Source organism: Tribolium castaneum, chromosome 2 (assembly GCF_031307605.1).
Source record: "Tribolium castaneum strain GA2 chromosome 2, icTriCast1.1, whole genome shotgun sequence".
NCBI lineage: Eukaryota > Metazoa > Arthropoda > Insecta > Coleoptera > Tenebrionidae > Tribolium > Tribolium castaneum.
Window position 1 is genome coordinate 10,284,181 of NC_087395.1, and position 15,235 is coordinate 10,299,415.

Here is a 15,235-nt window from a genome sequence, read left to right on the forward strand (position 1 = left end):
ACTTTTAAGTCACCTCCTTTTTCTTCTAATAATGTATTGGACTCAATAAATTAAGTGTATTTTAAATCACATGACATTTTCTGTTAAAGCACTTTTTTTTAAATATTGATTATATTCAAACTTATATCTCGCTTATGGTTAGTCCTACATGAAAAATGCAAATAACTATTTTGTAGGAAATTTTATCGGCTTTAATTTTAGTAAACAGATAAAAATTGATCGGAGTAACTGTTTTCGAGATATAAGCAAGAAACCAAAAAACTGTTACCTTAATAAAGCGCTTGCATATAAGCAAATTTAGTACTATTAGTATTATTATTATTAATGTTATTGTTATTAATATGACGACTAAAAACGACTCTGAAGACTTTGGTGACTTTTATGTCTTCTCCTTTTTCCTATACTAAAGTGTTAGACACAATTAATTTAGTTTAATTTCAGTATTTCATACATTTTATTTTAAAGCAAATTTTTGTTAAATATTATTTATATCTATCTCTATAACTCGCTTATGCTTGGTCCTACAAGAAAAATACAAATAACTATTTTGTAGGAAATTTTATCAGCTTTAATTTTAGTAAAAAGATAAAAATTGATAGGAGTAACTGTTTTCGAGATATAAGCAAGAAACCAATAAACTGTTACCTTAATAAAGCGCTTGCATATAAGCAAATTTAGTACTATTAGTATTATTATTATTAATGTTATTGTTATTAATATGACGATTAAAACAACTCTCAAAACTTTGGTGACTTTTATGTCTTCTCTTTTTTCCTCAACTAAAGTGTTAGTCTTAATTAATTTAGTTTAATTTCGGTTTTTCAAACATTTTATTTTAAAGCAAATTTTTGTTAAAGATTATTTATATCCAACTCTATAACTCGCTTATGGTTGGTCCTACAAGAAAAATGCAAATAACTATTTTGTAGGAAATTTTATCAGCTTTAATTTCAGTAAAGAGATAAAAATTGATAGGAGTAACTGTTTTCGAGATATAAGCAAGAAACCAAAAAACTATTACCTTAATAAAGCGCTTGCATATAAGCAAATTTAGTACTATTAGTATTATTATTATTAATGTTATTGTTATTAATATGACGACTAAAAACAACTCTGAAGACTTTGGTGACTTTTATGTCTTCTCCTTTTTCCTATACTAAAGTGTTAGACACAATTAATTTAGTTTAATTTCAGTATTTCATACATTTTATTTTAAAGCAAATTTTTGTTAAATATTATTTATATCTATCTCTATAACTCGCTTATGCTTGGTCCTACAAGAAAAATACAAATAACTATTTTGTAGGAAATTTTATCAGCTTTAATTTTAGTAAAAAGATAAAAATTGATAGGAGTAACTGTTTTCGAGATATAAGCAAGAAACCAATAAACTGTTACCTTAATAAAGCGCTTGCATATAAGCAAATTTAGTACTATTAGTATTATTATTATTAATGTTATTGTTATTAATATGACAATTAAAACAACTCTTAAAACTTTGGTGACTTTTATGTCTTCTTCTTTTTCCTCAACTAAAGTGTTAGTCTTAATTAATTTAGTTTAATTTCGGTTTTTCAAACATTTTATTTTAAAGCAAATTTTTGTTAAAGATTATTTATATCCAACTCTATAACTCGCTTATGGTTGGTCCTACAAAAAAAATGCCAATAACTATTTTGTAGGAAATGTTTTCGAGATATAAGCAAGAAACCAATAAACTGTTACCTTAATAAAGCGCTTGCATATAAGCAATTTTAGTACTATTAGTATTATTATTATTAATGTTATTGTTATTAATATGACGATTAAAACAACTCTCAAAACTTTGGTGACTTTTATGTCTTTTCCTTTTTCCTCAACTAAAGTGTTAGTCTTAATTAATTTAGTTTAATTTCGGTTTTTCAAACATTTTATTTTAAAGCAAATTTTTGTTAAAGATTATTTATATCCAACTCTATAACTCGCTTATGGTTGGTCCTACAAGAAAAATGCAAATAACTATTTTGTAGGAAATTTTATCAGCTTTAATTTTGAAAGAATGATAAAAATTGATAGGAATAATTGTTTTCGAGATATAAGCAAAAAACCAAAGTGAAAACTGTTACAGTTACTAAACAAAAATGTAATTCAGTTTTCAATGTTTGAGACGAAGACGAAAATGCAGCATTTAAAATGGACTCTGAAGACTTCTGTGACTTTTATGTCACCTCCTTTTCATTCTAATAAAGTATTGGACCCATTAAATTAAGTGTATTTTAAATCACAAGACATTTTCTGTTAAAGCACTTTTTTTTGATATTAATTATTTTCAAACTTATATCTCGCTTATGGTTAGTCCTACATGAAAAATGCAAATAACTATTTTGTAGGAAATTTTATCAGTTTTAATTTTGAAAGAAAGATAAAAATTGATAGGAATAATAGTTTTCGAGATATAAGCAAAAAACCAAAGTGAAAACTGTTACAGTTCCTAAACAAAAATGTAATTCAGTTTTCAATGTTTGAGACGAAGACGAAAATGCAGCATTTAAAAACGACTCTGAAGACTTCTGTGACTTTTAAGTCACCTCCTTTTTCTTCTAATAATGTATTGGACCCAATAAATTAAGTGTATTTTAAATCACAAGACATTTTCTGTTAAAGAACTTTTTTTTTAAATATTGATTATTTTCAAACTTATATCTCGCTTAAGGTTAGTCCTACATGAAAAATGCAAATAACTATTTTGTAAGAAATTTTATCAGCTTTAATTTTAGTAAACAGATAAAAATTGATAGGAGTAACTGTTTTCGAGATATAAGCAAGAAACCAAAAAACTGTTACCTTAATAAAGCGCTTGCATATAAGCAAATTTAGTACTATTAGTATTATTATTATTAATGTTATTGTTATTAATATGACGACTAAAAACGACTCTGAAGACTTTGGTGACTTTTATGTCTTCTCCTTTTTCCTATACTAAAGTGTTAGACACAATTAATTTAGTTTAATTTCAGTATTTCAAACATTTTATTTTAAAGCAAATTTTTGTTAAATATTATTTATATCTATCTCTATAACTCGCTTATGCTTGGTCCTACAAGAAAAATACAAATAACTATTTTGTAGGAAATTTTATCAGCTTTAATTTTAGTAAAAAGATAAAAATTGATAGGAGTAACTGTTTTCGAGATATAAGCAAGAAACCAAAAAACTGTTACCTTAATAAAGCGCTTGCATATAAGCAAATTTAGTACTATTAGTATTATTATTATTAATGTTATTGTTTTTAATATGACGACTAAAAACAACTCTCAAAACTTTGGTGACTTTTATGTCTTCTCCTTTTTCCTCAACTAAAGTGTTAGTCTTAATTAATTTAGTTTAATTTCGGTTTTTCAAACATTTTATTTTAAAGCAAATTTTTGTTAAAGATTATTTATATCCAACTCTATAACTCGCTTATGGTTAGTCCTACAAAAAAAATGCCAATAACTATTTTGTAGGAAATTTTATCAGCTTTGATTTTGAAAGAAAGATAAAAATTGATAGGAGTAACTGTTTTCGAGATATAAGCAAAAAACCAATAAGAAAACTGTAACTGTTACTAAACAAAAATGTGATTCAGTATTCAATGTTTGAGACAAAGACGAAAATGCAGCATTTAAAATCGACTCTGAAGACTTCAGTGACTTTTATGTCACCTCCTTTTTTTTCTAATAAAGTATTGGACCCATTAAATTAAGTGTATTTTAAATCACAAGACATTTTCTGTTAAAGCACTTTTTTTTAATATTAATTATTTTCAAACTTATATCTCGCTTATGGTTAGTCCTACATGAAAAATGCAAATAACTATTTTGTAGGAAATTTTATCAGCTTTAATTTTGAAAAAAAGATAAAAATTGATAGGAATAATAGTTTTCGAGATATAAGCAAAAAACCAAAGTGAAAACTGTTACAGTTACTAAACAAAAATGTAATTCAGTTTTCAATGTTTGAGACGAAGACGAAAATGCAGCATTTAAAAACGACTCTGAAGACTTCTGTGACTCTTAAGTCACCTCCTTTTTTTTCTAATAATGTATTGAACCCATTAAATTAAGTGTATTTTAAATCACAAGACATTTTCTGTTAAAGCACTTTTTTTTAATATTAATTATTTTCAAACTTATATCTCGCTTATGGTTAGTCCTACATGAAAAATGCAAATAACTATTTTGTAGGAAATTTTATCAGCTTTAATTTTGAAAAAAAGATAAAAATTGATAGGAATAATAGTTTTCGAGATATAAGCAAAAAACCAAAGTGAAAACTGTTACAGTTACTAAACAAAAATGTAATTCAGTTTTCAATGTTTAAGACGAAGACGAAAATGCAGCATTTAAAAACGACTCTGAAGACTTCTGTGACTTTTAAGTCACCTCCTTTTTCTTCTAATAATGTATTGGACCCAATAAATTAAGTGTATTTTAAATCACAAGACATTTTCTGTTAAAGCACTTTTTTTTTAAATATTGATTATTTTCAAACTTATATCTCGCTTAAGGTTAGTCCTACATGAAAAATGCAAATAACTATTTTGTAAGAAATTTTATCAGCTTTAATTTTAGTAAACAGATAAAAATTGATAGAAGTAACTGTTTTCGAGATATAAGCAAGAAACCAAAAAACTGTTACCTTAATAAAGCGCTTGCATATAAGCAAATTTAGTACTATTAGTATTATTATTATTAATGTTATTGTTATTAATATGACGACTAAAAACGACTCTGAAGACTTTGGTGACTTTTATGTCTTCTCCTTTTTCCTATACTAAAGTGTTAGACACAATTAATTTAGTTTAATTTCAGTATTTCAAACATTTTATTTTAAAGCAAATTTTTGTTAAATTTTATTTATATCTATCTCTATAACTCGCTTATGCTTGGTCCTACAAGAAAAATACAAATAACTATTTTGTAGGAAATTTTATCAGCTTTAATTTTAGTAAAAAGATAATAATTGATAGGAGTAACTGTTTTCGAGATATAAGCAAAAAACCAATAAGAAAACTGTAACTGTTACTAAACAAAAATGTAATTCAGTATTCAATGTTTGAGACAAAGACGAAAATGCAGCATTTAAAATCGACTCTGAAGACTTCAGTGACTTTTATGTCACCTCCTTTTTCTTCTAATAAAGTATTGGACCCATTAAATTAAGTGTATTTTAAATCACAAGACATTTTCTGTTAAAGCACTTTTTTTTAATATTAATTATTTTCAAACTTATATCTCGCTTATGGTTAGTCCTACATGAAAAATGCAAATAACTATTTTGTAGGAAATTTTATCAGCTTTAATTTTGAAAGAAAGATAAAAATTGATAGGAATAATAGTTTTCGAGATATAAGCAAAAAACCAAAGTGAAAACTGTTACAGTTACTAAACAAAAATGTAATTCAGTTTTCAATGTTTGAGACGAAGACGAAAATGCAGCATTTAAAAACGACTCTGAAGACTTCTGTGACTTTTAAGTCACCTCCTTCTTCTTCTAATAATGTATTGGACCCAATAAATTAAGTGTATTTTAAATCACAAGACATTTTCTGTTAAAGCACTTTTTTTTTAAATATTGATTATTTTTAAACTTATATCTCGCTTAAGGTTAGTCCTACATAAAAAATGCAAATAACTATTTTGTAGGAAATTTTATCAGCTTTAATTTTAGTAAACAGATCAAAATTGATAGGAGTAACTGTTTTCGAGATATAAGCAAGAAACCAAAAAACTGTTACCTTAATAAAGCGCTTGCATATAAGCAAATTTAGTACTATTAGTATTATTATTATTAATGTTATTGTTATTAATATGACGACTAAAAACGACTCTCAAAACTTTGGTGACTTTTATGTCTTCTCCTTTTTCCTCAACTAAAGTGTTAGTCTTAATTAATTTAGTTTAATTTCGGTTTGTCAAACATTTTATTTTAAAGCAAATTTTTGTTAAAGATTATTTATATCCAACTCTATCACTCGCTTATGGTTGGTCCTACAAAAAAAATGCCATTAACTATTTTGTAAGAAATTTTATCAGCTTTAATTTTAGTAAAAAAATAAAAATTGTTAAGAGTAACTGTTTTCGAGATATAAGCAAGAAACTGTTACCTTAATTAAGCGCTTGCATATAAGCAAATTTAGTACTATTAGTATTATTATTATTAATGTTATTGTTATTAATATGACGACTAAAGACGACTCTGAAACATTTAGTGACTTTTATGTCTTCTCCTTTTTCCTATACTAAAGTGTTAGACCCAATTAATTTAGTTTAATTTCGGTTTTTCAAACATTTTATTTTAAAGCAAATTTTTGTTAAAGATTATTTATATCCAACTCTATAACTCGCTTATGGTTGGTCTTACAAAAAAAATGCAAATAACTATTTTGTAGGAAATTTTATCAGCTTTAATTTTGAAAGAAAGATAAAAATTGATAGGAGTAATTGTTTTCGAGATATAAGCAAAAAACCAAAGTGAAAACTGTTACAGTTACTGAACAAAAATGTAATTCAGTTTTCAATGTTTGAGACGAAGACGAAAATGCAGCATTTAAAAACGACTCTGAAGACTTCAGTGACTTTTATGTCACCTCCTTTTTCTTCTAATAGAGTATTGGTCCCAATAAATTAAGTGTATTTTAAATCACAAGACATTTTCTGTTAAAGCACTTTTTTTTTAAATATTAATTATTTTCAAACTTCTATCTCGCTTATGGTTAGTCCTACATGAAAAATGCAAATAACTATTTTGTAGGAAATTTTATCAGCTTTAATTTTAGTAAAAAGATAAAAATTGATAGGAGTAACTGTTTTCGAGATATAATCAAGAAACCAAAAAACTGTTACCTTAATTAAGCGTTTGCATATAAGCAAATTTAGTATTATTAGTATTATTATTATTAATGTTATTGTTATTAATATGACGATTAAAAACGACTCTGAAGACTTTGGTGACTTTTACGTCTCCTCCTTTTTTCTCTACTAAAGTGTTAGACCCAATTAATTTAGTTTAATTTCGGTTTTTCAAACATTTTATTTTAAAGCAAATTTTTGTTAAAGATTATTTATATCCAACTCTATAACTCGCTTATGGTTGGTCTTACAAAAGAAATGCAAATAACTATTTAGTAGGAAATTTTATCAGCTTTAATTTTGAAAGAAAAATAAAAATTGATAGGAGTAATTGTTTTCGAGATATAAGCAAAAAACCAAAGTAAAAACTGTTACAGTTACTGAACAAAAATGTAAGTTTTCGAGATATAAGCAAGAAACTGTTACCTTAATTAAGCGCTTGCATATAAGCAAATTTAGTACTATTAGTATTATTATTATTATTAATGTTATTGTTATTGATATGACGACTAAGAACGACTCTCAAGACTTTGGTGACTTTTATGTCACCTCCTTTTTCTTCTAATAAAGTATTGGACCCAATAAATTAAGTGTATTTTAAATCACAAGACATTTTCTGTTAAAGCACTTTTTTTTTAAATATTAATTATTTTTAAACTTATATCTCGCTTATGGTTAGTCCTACATGAAAAATGCAAATTACTATTTTGTAGAAAATTTTATTTTTTAGTTTTTCAAACATTTAATTTTAAAGCAAGTTTTTGTTAAATATTATTTATATCCAACTCTATAACTCGCTTATGGTTCGTCCTACAGGAAAAATGCAAATAACTATTTTGTAGGAAATTTTATCAGCTTTAATTTTGAAAGAAAGATAAAAATTGATAGGAATAATAGTTTTCGAGATATAAGCAAAAAACCAAAGTGAAAACTGTTACAGTTACTAAACAAAAATGTAATTCAGTTTTCAATGTTTGAGACGAAGACGAAAATGCAGCATTTAAAAACGACTCTGAATACTTCTGTGACTTTTAAGTCACCTCCTTTTTCTTCTAATAATGTATTGGACCCAATAAATTAAGTGTATTTCAAATCACAAGACATTTTCTGTTAAAGCACTTTTTTTTAATTATTGATTATTTTCAAACTTACATCTCGCTTGTGGTTAGTCTTACATGAAAAATGCAAATAACTATTTTGTAGGAAATTTTATCAGCTTTAATTTTAGTAAACAGATAAAAATTGATAGGAGTAACTGTTTTCGAGATATAAGCAAGAAACCAAAAAACTGTTACCTTAATAAAGCGCTTGCATATAAGCAAATTTAGTACTATTAGTATTATTATTATTAATGTTATTGTTATTAATATGACGACTAAAAACGACTCTGAAGACTATGGTGACTTTTATGTCTTCTCCTTTTTCCTATACTAAAGTGTTAGACACAATTAATTTAGTTTAATTTCAGTATTTCAAACATTTTATTTTAAAGCAAATTTTTGTTAAATATTATTTATATCTATCTCTATAACTCGCTTATGCTTGGTCCTACAAGAAAAATACAAATAACTATTTTGTAGGAAATTTTATCAGCTTTAATTTTAGTAAAAAGATAAAAATTGATAGGAGTAACTGTTTTCGAGATATAAGCAAGAAACCAAAAAACTGTTACCTTAATAAAGCGCTTGCATATAAGCAAATTTAGTACTATTAGTATTATTATTATTAATGTTATTGTTATTAATATGACGACTAAAAACGACTCTCAAGACTTTGGTGACTTTTATGTCTTCTCCTTTTTCCTCAACTAAAGTGTTAGTTTTAATTAATTTAGTTTAATTTCGGTTTTTCAAACATTTTATTATAAAGCAAATTTTTGTTAAAGATTATTTATATCCAACTCTATAACTCGCTTATGGTTAGTCCTACAAAAAAAATGACAATAACTATTTTGTAGGAAACTTTATCAGCTTTGATTTTGAAAAAAAGATAAAAATTGATAGGAGTAACTGTTTTCGAGATATAAGCAAAAAACCAATAAGAAAACTGTAACTGTTACTAAACAAAAATGTAATTCAGTTTTCAATGTTTGAGACAAAGACGAAAATGCAGCATTTAAAATCGACTCTGAAGACTTCAGTGACTTTTATGTCACCTCCTTTTTCTTCTAATAAAGTATTGGACCCATTAAATTAAGTGTATTTTAAATCACAAGACATTTTCTGTTAAAACACTTTTTTTTTAAATATTAATTATTTTCAAACTTATATCTCGCTTATGGTTAGTCCTACATGAAAAATGCAAATTACTATTTTGTAGGAAATTTTATCAGCTTTAATTTTAGTAAAAAAATAAAAATTGATAGGAGTAACTGTTTTCGAGATATAAGCAAGAAACCAAAAAACTGTTACCTTAATTAAGCGCTTGCATATAAGCAAATTTAGTACTAAAAACAACTCTGAAGACTTTGGTGATTTTTATGTTTTCTCCTTTTTCCTCTACTAAAGTGTTAGACCCAATTAATTTAGTTTAATATCGGTTTTTCAAACATTTTATTTTAAAGCAAATTTTTGTTAAAGATTATTTATATCCAACTCTATAACTCGCTTATGGTTGGTCCTACAAAAAAATGGAAATAACTGTTTTGTAGGAAATTTTATCAGTTTTAATTTTGAAAAAAAGGTAAAAATTGATAGGAGTAACTGTTTTCGAGATATAAGCAAGAAACCAAAAAACTGTTACCTTAATAAAGCGCTTGCATATAAGCAAATTTAGTACTATTAGTATTATTATTATTAATGTTATTGTTATTAATATGACGACTAAAGACGACTCTGAAACATTTAGTGACTTTTATGTCTTCTCCTTTTTCCTATACTAAAGTGTTAGACCCAATTAATTTAGTTTAATTTCGGTTTTTCAAACATTTTATTTTAAAGCAAATTTTTGTTAAAGATTATTTATATCCAACTCTATAACTCGCTTATGGTTGGTCTTACAAAAAAAATGCAAATAACTATTTTGTAGGAAATTTTATCAGCTTTAATTTTGAAAGAAAGATAAAAATTGATAGGAGTAATTGTTTTCGAGATATAAGCAAAAAACCAAAGTGAAAACTGTTACAGTTACTGAACAAAAATGTAATTCAGTTTTCAATGTTTGAGACGAAGACGAAAATGCAGCATTTAAAAACGACTCTGAAGACTTCAGTGACTTTTATGTCACCTCCTTTTTCTTCTAATAGAGTATTGGTCCCAATAAATTAAGTGTATTTTAAATCACAAGACATTTTCTGTTAAAGCACTTTTTTTTTAAATATTAATTATTTTCAAACTTCTATCTCGCTTATGGTTAGTCCTACATGAAAAATGCAAATAACTATTTTGTAGGAAATTTTATCAGCTTTAATTTTAGTAAAAAGATAAAAATTGATAGGAGTAACTGTTTTCGAGATATAATCAAGAAACCAAAAAACTGTTACCTTAATTAAGCGTTTGCATATAAGCAAATTTAGTATTATTAGTATTATTATTATTAATGTTATTGTTATTAATATGACGATTAAAAACGACTCTGAAGACTTTGGTGACTTTTACGTCTCCTCCTTTTTTCTCTACTAAAGTGTTAGACCCAATTAATTTAGTTTAATTTCGGTTTTTCAAACATTTTATTTTAAAGCAAATTTTTGTTAAAGATTATTTATATCCAACTCTATAACTCGCTTATGGTTGGTCCTACAAAAAAAATGATAAAAACTATTTTGTAGGAAATTTTATCAGCTTTAATTTTGAAGGAAAGATAAAAATTTATAGAAGTAACTGTTTTCGAGATATAAGCAAAAAACCAAAGTGAAAACTGTAACAGTTACTAAACAAAAATGTAATTCAGTTTTCAATGTTTGAGACGAAGACGAAAATGCAGCATTTAAAAACGACTCTGAAGACTTCAGTGACTTTTATGTCACCTCCTTTTTCTTCTAATAGAGTATTGGTCCCAATAAATTAAGTGTATTTTAAATCACAAGACATTTTCTGTTAAAGCACTTTTTTTTTAAATATTGATTATTTTCAAACTTATATCTCGCTTATGGTTAGTCCTACATGAAAAATGCAAATAACTATTTTGTAGGAAATTTTATCAGCTTTAATTTTAGTAAAAAAATAAAAATTGTTAAGAGTAACTGTTTTCGAGATATAAGCAAGAAACTGTTACCTTAATTAAGCGCTTGCATATAAGCAAATTTAGTAATATTAGTATTATTATTATTAATGTTATTGTTATTAATTTGACGACTAAAAACTTGAGACGAAAATGCAGCATTTAAAAACGACTCTGAAGACTTCAGTGACTTTTATGTCACCTTTTTTTCTTCTAATAAAGTATTGGACCCAATAAATTAAGTGTATTTTAAATCACAAGACATTCTCTGTTAAAACACTTTTTTTCAATTATTAATTATTTAACTTATATCTCGCTTATGGTTAGTTCTACATGAAAAATGCAAATAACTATTTTGTAGGAAATTTTATCACCTTTAATTTTGGTGAAAAAGTAAAAATTGATTGGAGTAACTGTTTTCGAGATATAAGCAAAAAACAAAAAAACTGTTACCTTAATTAAGCGCTTGCATATAAGCAAATTTAGTACTACTAGTATTGCTATTATAAATGTTATTGTTATTATTATGACGACTAAAGACAACTCTAAGACTTTTGTGACTTTTATGTCTCCTCCTTTTTCCTCTACTAAAGTGTTAGACTCAATTTAGTTTAATTTCAGTTTTTCAAACATTTTATTTTAAAGCTAATTTTTGTTAAATATTAAAAACTATAAAATGGCTTAGATTGCCTAAAAACACAGATCACACATGATCTTTTTCATAGAAATGAGAAAACGCTCATGTAACACACAAAATAAGCTCCATTTTTCCTTATTAAAAGTATTATTATTATTATTACTTTTGTTACTATTACTATTATTATTATTATTATTATTATTATTATTATTATTATTATTATTATTATTATTATTATTATTAACTTTTGTATAGTAAATGTTTTTATACCAGTTTTAAAATGAGTTATTAATTTTAGACAATTTCTTGCCTAAAAACACAGATCACAGATGATTTCTTGCATAGAAATGAGAAAACACTCATATAACACACAAAATAAGCTTCATTTTTGCTTAGAAAACTAAGCTTACTTTTATTACTATTATTATTATTTTTATTAATATTATTGTTATTATTATTATTATTATTATTATTATTATTATTATTATTATTATTATTATTATTATTATTATTATTATTATTATTATTATTATAATTATTATTATTAAAAACCGATTATTACTTTTGTATAGTATTGTTTTTATATCAGTTTTAAAACGAGTGATTAGTTTTAGCCAATTTCTTGCCTAAAAACTATAAAATGGCTTAGATTGTCTAAAAACACAGATCACACATTATCTTTTGCATAGAAATGAGAAAACGCTCATATAACACGAAATAAACTTCATTTTTGCTTAGAAAACCTAGCTTACTTTTATTACTAGTATTATTATTATTTTTATTATTATTATTATTATTTCTATTATTTTTATTATTACTATTATTATTATTATTATTATTATTATTATTATTATTAACCGATTATAACTTTTGTATAGTAAATGTTTTTATACCAGTTTTAAAATGAGTTATTAATTTTAGACAATTTCTTGCTTAAAAACACAGATCACAGATGATCTCTTGCATAGAAATGAGAAAACGCTCATATAACACACAAAATAAGCTTCATTTTTGCTTAGAAAACTAAGCTTACTTTTATTACTATTATTATTATTATTATTATTATTATTATTATTACTATTATTATTATTATTATTATTATTATTATTATTATTATTATTATTATTATTAACTTTTGTATAGTAAATGTTTTTATACCAGTTTTAAAATGAGTTATTAATTTTAGACAATTTCTTGCCTAAAAACACATCACAGATGATTTCTTGCATAGAAATGAGAAAACGCTCATATAACACACAAAATAAGCTTCATTTTTGCTTAGAAAACTAAGCTTACTTTTATAACTATTATTATTTTTATTATTATTATTATTATTATTATTATTATTATTATTATTATTATTATTATTGTTATTGTTAGTATTATTATTATTATTATTATTAAAAACTTATATTAAACAGACAGAAAACGTCGTATTCTGACACATAAAAACGAATTACGTTATAGACTTGACGAGAACGGCGTATCTCGGACTCTTATAGGACTCTTATAGGGTCAAAAAGTATCAGTTTGCATTAAAACAAATTATTTTTGTTGACTCTCAGTCTGAATTGTTCATCAGTTCAAACAAAAACGGCTTATTTTAGACGATCTTTTGCTTTGAACAAGAAAACTTACATCGAATATACTAAAAACGTATTAATCTGGCATAAAAGAGCAATTTATGTATCACTTTGGATAAAGGCAGCTAATCCTTTTCGTTTCATTGCCTAAAATAGACAAAATTGTTAAAAAATCTAACAAAAACGCTGTATTTTAGCACAAAATACTATTTACATTATAGTTTCGACGAGAATACCTTATTTGGAATGATTCTATGCTTCCAAACGAGTAAATTTTTATTAAACAGATGCCAAACATCATGTTTTGTCCTATAAAGACATTTTATATTGCAGTTTGTATTAAAACAAAATATTTTCGTTGATTCTTTGTTAGAAGCAGCAAACCTAACATTAAAGAATCTGAAAACTTTGTATTCGGACACAAACCACCGAATTTTGTATCAGTTTAGACAAAAACGGTTGATTTTCGACAATATTTTGCTTTGAACAAGAAAACTTATATCAAACTGACTAAAAACGTCTTATTTTAGCACAAAACAAAAGATTTGCGTTATAGTCTTAAAGCTGATTCATGCCACAGTTTGGATAAAAACCAAATATTTTTGTTAATTCATTGTTACAAACAAGAAACCTTACATCAAAGAAACTGAAAACCCCTTATTCAGGCACAGAAATTCGAATTACGTTTCAGTCTGGACAAAAACTGCTTATTTTAGACGATCCTTTGTTTTGAACACGAAAACTTACATTAAAAAGATTAAAAACGTCTTATTCTGGTTGAAAACTGCAAATTATATATTACTCTAGATAAAAGCAATTTATCCTGATTACTCCTTTGCTTAGAATAGAGCAAACTTGTATAAAACTTAATGAAAACTTTAAATTTCGTCTCAAAGAAATAATTTACATTATAGTTTTGACCAGCACTGTTTATTTCAAACGAATTTATGATTCGAAACTAATGAACTTTTATGGGGCAGATGCAAAACCACATATTACCATATAAAGCGTTGTTTTAAAGCAAAGTATTACATTTTGCAAAGAAATTTTACGTCAAAGAAACTGAAAACTTCGTATCCATGCATAAATATCGAATTACGTATCAGTTTAGGCAAATACAGCTTATTTTAAACGATTCCTTGCTATAAACAAGAAAAATTTTATCAAGCATATTGAAAACGTCTTATTCTCGAAAATAAGAGCAAATTATGTTTCAGTTTTAACAAAAGCGGATTACTCTGTTTGATTCTGAGTAGAGTAAACTACTATAAAACGTAATGAAAACTCTATATTCAAGCTCAAAAGAACAAATTACGTTATAGTTTTGGCAAAAAAAAATATTTCGGACGATTTCATACTTTGAAGTAAGCAAACTTTAATTGAACAAGTGCAAAAGCTAATACTTTGCTTTAAAATAACGATTTATGTGGTAATATGGTATTTTGCATCTGTCCTATAAAAGTATACTCGTTTCGCTCCATTGAATCATTCGAAATAAATTATTTTGACACAACAACAACGAAAATAATTTGTTTTTGTTTAAACTGTATCATAAGTCGCTTTTATAAAACGAACTAAGACGTTTGGCATTTGTTTAGTGAAAGTTTTCTCGTTTGGGGACAAAATCGTTTGAAATTAACAGTTCTGGTCAAAACTATAACGTAAATTATTTCTTTGAGACGAAATTTAAAGTTTTCATTAAGTTTTATACAAGTTTGCTCTATTCTAAGCAAAGGAGTAATCAGGATAAACTGCTTTTATCCAAAGTAATACATAATTTGCAGTTTTGAGCCAGAATAAGACGTTTTTAATCTTTTTAATGTAAGTTTTCGTGTTCAAAAGAAAGAGTCGTCTAAAATAAGCAATTTGTGTCTAGACTGAAACGTAATTTGATTTTCTGGGCCTGAATAAAAGGTTTTCAGTTTCTTTGATGTAAGGTTTCTTGTTTGTAACAATGAATAAACGAAAATCATTGGTTTTAATCC